The sequence below is a fragment of the Octopus bimaculoides genome, chromosome 17 (genome assembly GCF_001194135.2).
Source record: "Octopus bimaculoides isolate UCB-OBI-ISO-001 chromosome 17, ASM119413v2, whole genome shotgun sequence".
NCBI classification, from domain to species: Eukaryota; Metazoa; Mollusca; class Cephalopoda; order Octopoda; family Octopodidae; genus Octopus; species Octopus bimaculoides.
The window spans coordinates 16,433,958-16,440,880 of record NC_068997.1 but is presented as its reverse complement, the minus strand read 5'-3'; positions in this window follow the sequence as shown (position 1 = coordinate 16,440,880).

Genomic DNA, 6,923 nt, shown 5'->3' with positions numbered 1-6,923 from the left:
ATATATATATATATATACATACATACATATTGGCTTTAGCTCTCTCTAGCAATACATTATAAAATTTTGCGTTGTAGATAAGCATCCTATTGCACTTGGAATGCCCAATGCAGTTCCAAATAACCAAAATAGTGAAACGAACGTAGTAGGAGTAAAAGATATATACTTGTGTTTATCATAATTTTCCTACATTTGTTCTCTGTTCTAACCAGTTTTATAAGTAGGTATGGCAGTTGCTTTAAGCATTAGACTGGAAGCACACGGGATGATGCTAATCCTTGTGGAGCTCTACAGTCAGTAGCAGCAGTCTTACATCTATTTCTATACACAAGTTATACAACACTGAAAAGACCATGACATGAGGCGTATTACAGCTGGGTTTTCATGTGCGACCAGTTAGATGTTGCTGAATTTTGATGTGGTAGAAATGTTCCAGATCCTTCGAGACTGACGTGATTATCCTGTTGAGCCATAGGTCAGCTACAATTGAGCAGTTCTATGATCTAAGAAATTCCTGTCACGACCACCGTCTTCTTTTTCAGACGTAATAAAATTTGCAATACCTTAGTATACGCTTACCTTGTTTGAGAATGTAGGGCGTCAGTTGAGAGCCACTTGTCCGCTAATTCTGTCGGTTCTCTCCATATGCATGCCGCTGATGTGCCGAGAAGCCAGAACCTGATGTCAATCCCCAGAAACTCCTATTTGAGGGAGGTCATGAAACATGCATTCCCATTGCCAACTCATTATATTTATGGTCTTATTCCTATACAATATCATACACGGAGGGAGCACTCAGCAACGAATTTAACATGCAGGATTGAATATGCAACCCTTTTGCTTGTTGACAAACCATAAACGGAATTCCTCGGTACCGATGACCTAGTTCTTGTAGTTGAATTTGTAGAAGAGTTGGTGAATAAATTCCAAATACGGAAGCAGAAACCTGGAATCGACAGGCCTCAAAGTAAACTTGGCAAAGATTGAAGTTTTATTAAATAGAAAAGAACACAGGTACATGCCGCCATCAGCCAAATGAACATGTCTGGTGTGAAGAAAAGGAATAGGCAGAAATTAATTACTGTGTGTTCAATGTAGACTACGGGCACACATGTTGAATCACAATCAGATTGGAAGATTGACTTGGTGTGTATTAGACGCATAGGAGTACTTGTCAAACAAATTCCTTCAAATGAGAAGAAACTCCAGAGATAGTTGATAGTCTATGTTAGTTGGGTCATCTAATAAGCAGAGGAAGTTGGGCGGCGAGCTGGCAGAAACGTTAGCACGCCGGACGAAATGCTTAGCGGTATTTCGTCTGTCTTCATGTTCTGAGTTCAAATTCCGCCGATGCCGACTTTGCCTTTCATCCTCACGGGGTTGATAAATTAAGTACCAGTTGCGTAGTGGAGTAGAGCTAATTGACTTGGCCCTCCCTCCCTCCAAAATTTCGGACCTTGTACCTGAATAAGAATTGGTTGCAAAAGAGTACAAGGAGTTATTATCTCTGTTGGCAACCAAGAGTTTCTATTTTTGGGATAAGAAGCAGATTGACTTGTACATTTTTACGAAGTGCGATGCTGTTCAGTAGCAAGACGTGGGTTTTAATGTGGAATATTTGTGACAGCTAGATACATGTATAATGAGATACAGCACAGTCTCTAACCGAAGTCTTCGACACCTGCCACCATTCTTTACCGCTAGTCATCATACTCTTTCCACGTAACTCTTTATTAACATATATCACTCACTATTAGTTTCTAACTCTCTCTTTTACACATTCTTCCTGCTCCTGTCACACTTTGAGACATTTCTCATTTCAATCTTCTTTTATCGCTCCTTCTCACTCCCATCGAGCTGTTTTACTATTCAATATCTTAACTAGAAACCAATATGCACCTACCTATCACGCTCTTATTCTTGTTATTCCTCATCATCTCTCTTGCGTCCACCATCTTCTTCGTTACTACATTGCTCTTCTGCACACCATCTCGGTCACGTTTGACTTAAACAAACAGAAACAAGGTCGAATAGAATGGAACTCTTTAGCCTTACAGAAAATAAGGCGACTTCTTTAGTGTTAGTGCCACAATAAACTTCGCTCAGCATGCTGTGAAGTAGTTATTGTTAGGAAGGGTATCAGACCCAAGAAACTAGAACAAAATGAAGTCTATGACAGAAGCATATTCCTCATAACAGTCTATGAAGGCAATTCTCTGCGTAAGAACTGATTTGAATGGGGATCAGCCTATCCTACTCATGTCAGAATGAAAAGCAAATGCAAAATGATGATTATGATGAAAATTATCTTACTCAGTCACTTTCTCTCAACACACACACACACATACAAGCACACATTTACTGGAACATACATACATGAAGTACGTAACATGAAAATATGACATGTGCTAGGTGTACTGCTTTGAAATCTCCTCAAGAGAAAATGGGTTACGTACCTCTGCTCCAAGCACCAAAGCATGCATGTAGAGTTATATACGGTCACACAGATACAAACACATGTACACATAGAAACAAACATGCATATACATATAGTGAAATCCACACACACGTTTTGGAATGTGCATATGTGTGGACACATACATATAAATTAATGCATACATTCATGTGTATGTATATATATACATACATTATATACATATAACGTATGTATACATAAAAAAGCATATATCAATGTCATCATCATCATCATTGCTGTTTTAGTATCTATTTCTCTCCATCCTTGTTTCCAAGAAAGGATGATATTTCCTTTGGTTCTTTCCACATGTAGAGTACCATAGCCTAACAAGATTTCTCTGAAGATTGCAAAGGAATAACACCACGTGCATTACGGTCACTTTTGCGAACAATTCTCATATGATGTCAAAACAAAGAGGCGTAAACACATAAAACTCATAATACAAGAGACTTGTTTCAATTGTTGCCTACCAAATCCACTCCCAAGGCTTTGGTTGGCCCAATGCTTCAGTAGAAGACACTTTCTTCGTTCATGTTACTGCACAGAGTCCAAAACCACACGTTTGTAAAACGAATCTAATATCTCACAGTATCGACTAAGCCATCAAATGTTGTTATACACCATCGTTCACAATGCGCTTCCAGTTTTGTCTTGATAGAACCATTCCTTTTCATCTTGACCCATAATGCTTGACCAAATCGTCTTCCCATATACACTCACAAATACATCTATACATAAATTGCATAACTATGTATGTTGAACTAAAAATATGAAGAAAAATGCATTCAATATGTGAAATAGAGCTTGTATATTTTTATTTGAAGCTAAAGCTTCTTGTTAGTACTCAATGTTTCCTGTGGTTCATAGTGAAACTGAGTAATGCTGAAAGGAGCATCAACTTCAAATAAAAAAAAAAGGAAGAGAAAGAAAATATATACAGAAAAAAAAATGGAAAGAAATTAAATTTAAACAATAGACTAAGTTGCGTTATTATTATTATTATTGTTATTTTTTTTTCATCTTTTCTGTTTTTTATTTCAGAGAAGAGCAACAAATGTCATGTTTTTTTGCAGGTAGGTTAAGAATGAAAGATAGAAAAATGTTACACCAGTTTATCTGCGTGTACCGCCTGAAATATAGTTCTGCAGATATTTACATATACATTCAAACAGCAAACTCACACATTTGCACACAACTACACACACATGCACCTTGTTATTTGATATATATATATACATACATACATATATATATGTATATACATACATACACACACATACATATATACCTATATATATATATATATATATATATATATATATATATATATATATATATATATATATATATATATATATATATATATACATACACAGTTATTCACAAACATATACTAATATATATATATATCTGTATATATATATATATATATACATATATATATACACGTTATGTGTACAGGTGTGTATGCACATGTATGCATGCTCATACAAACACTCACACACACACAGAGAAAGATACATACATATATATACATACACACACTCAAAGGGGGAGGAAGAAAAAGAGACACCTCTCACATACTATATCTATATATATATTTATGTGCAAACACACCCACCCACACCCACTCACAACATACATACATATGTATATATTTCACAAAAAAAAAAAAAAAAAAAAAAAAAAAAAAAAAAAAAAAAAAGAAAAATGAATAATTAAAAAAAAAAATTCTGGAATTTTCCAGAAACCCAGAATGGCAGTTAAGATATTCCAATGACTTGATAATTACATTATTTTCCAATATTTTATTTCTAAAAAGTGATTTTGTCTATCTAAACCATTTTTATTAGGGAGAGATAAACACACACGCGCGCACACACATATATATAGAGACACTCCTACACGTGTGTGTGTGTGTGTATATGTATGTGTGTATATATATATATATATATATATATATATATATTTATAAATGCATGTATGTATGTATGCATGTGTATACACACCAACACCCACACCCAAATAAATTCGGAAAATTAAAATGCCTTTAGAAAAGAAACACAAAAGACAGCACCAGATAACACAGATTAAAGAGGAATAAAGTGTGTCTGCATAAGTATATGTATAGGAGTGAGTGTATATATACATATATATGTATATATATATATAATAGACACGCACACACAATGCATTGTCACCCATAATTGTAAATAACTATCTATATACATGTACACAGATACATATACTGCCAAGCACATAAGCGCACACTCACAAACGTGTGTGTGTATATATATATATATATATATATACATATATACACACAAGGGACACACATACATATATAAATATATATATATATTCAGAGAAGGGAAATGCATTGATAAAGAGGAGGGAAGATTGTGAAAGGGGGGAAGAAGGAGTAACATGAGGGCTTGATTTCTTGTTACTCCAAATGACTTCATTCACACACACACACACACACATTTATCCCATTGTGAGATATATTTTTTAAAACTTATTTCATTATTCGTAATTTTCTCTTTCATTTTCCATTTGTTTCTTATTTGTTTTTTTTTCTCGGGGTGGGGGCAGGGTTGAATATTTCAGAGTTTATGTATGATGAGGTAAACAATGGTTTGTCTTGTCTTTTAGTAGAACTTATGGCACTGTTCTATGAAATCTGGAAGAATTCAAATCAGAATGTCTCTTTAGGCATAGATTTGGTAAAAAGTCTTTAGAATACACTTGTAAATGGTAATTGGTTTTGAGATATCAGCACAAAGACACACACATATATACACATATGCATGTAGGTAAAAGTATATATGTATAATTGGGTGGGTGGTGGTGAAAGTGTATAAGTGAGTATATATATATATATATATATATATATATATATGTATACACACACATACATACATATATGCACACACATTTAAATGTATGTATAAATATACATATTATCCAATACTAGCAGTATGTCCATTAAATGGACATTCACACACATGCATATATATCTGCTTATATACTGATATATAATGCATATGTGCATGCGTATGTGGGTGTGTTTGAAGGTGTTTATGCCCGTCTGTCTGTCTAAATGGTTGGAATACAGAAATTTCTGTATGCATATATGATGTGCATACATATATACAAACACACCTATATACACCATAAACATATACACACAAATTTTGTTTACTTATGTGTACAGCTATATATATATATATATATATATATATATACACACACACACACGTACATACATACATATCATACATTGGTCATATATAACAAACTGAATTGAATTTTTTTAAAAAGTCAATCCGTAGTCAGCAACAAATTTTCACTCAAAATAATCAATTGGAATATTCTTGAATCTTTCGAATTTTTATGAAATGGGACAAAGTTTCAAACCCTGGTTACGCATGAGAGAAAGAAAAAAAAAAACCAAGAAAAAAAAAAAACTATGTCTTTTTCCAGGATTTCCTTCAATTTGCTATACACTATACAAATACAAGACAATCTAACAAGAAATAATAATAGTAATAATAATAATAATTGTAATAATGATAATAATAATAATAGTAATATTAATGATAATATCTGTGAAATGAAAAAAAAAAAAAACTAAAGTGAAAAGTAAAATGGTAAGGACTCCACAAAGGATCCAATTCACCTTTGTTTAGTAGGAAGCAGTTAAATGAAGAACTTTACAGAACCAGTGAATTTTCAACATAAAACGACACAACAGAATCATAACCAAAGAATATTTTGGTTGCGATTTTTTTTCAGTGATTTTTGTTTTTTCTATAGTTTTTTTTTTATGAAGAAGCATGTCAAAGGTCAATTGACTGCTTTGAAATATATCATCATATATATATTATATATATATATATATATTTATTTATTTTACACTTAAAAATGTTTTTGTTTTTTTTTTGTGAAATTTTTCATCTTCCCCTATGTACAAACACAGGGAGCATTCCTATACACAAAAGGGCCAACACATTATTATTATCGTTATTATTATTGTTATTATTATTATTATTACATAATTATTACCATAGTCTTAAGTGAGTTTCCTTCTGCACTCCTTTGACCAGCACATTTTTTTTTCCTTCTTACAAGGTTCTTCATGATGATGATGATGATGACGATGACGATGATTATTATTATTATCAATATTATTACTTTAGCTGGTTTCCAGCCACAATATTGTTGAAACATATGAAATATATATATATATACACATACACACACATACATTCGGATACATATATATATATATATATATATATATTTGTGTATATATACATATATATTTATAGTTTTTATTCCTCATCTTTCAAAATATCATCTCCCACAATCACTCTTTCCTCTTTGTCCTCATAACTATGCATGTGTATATATATATATATATATATATATATATATATATATA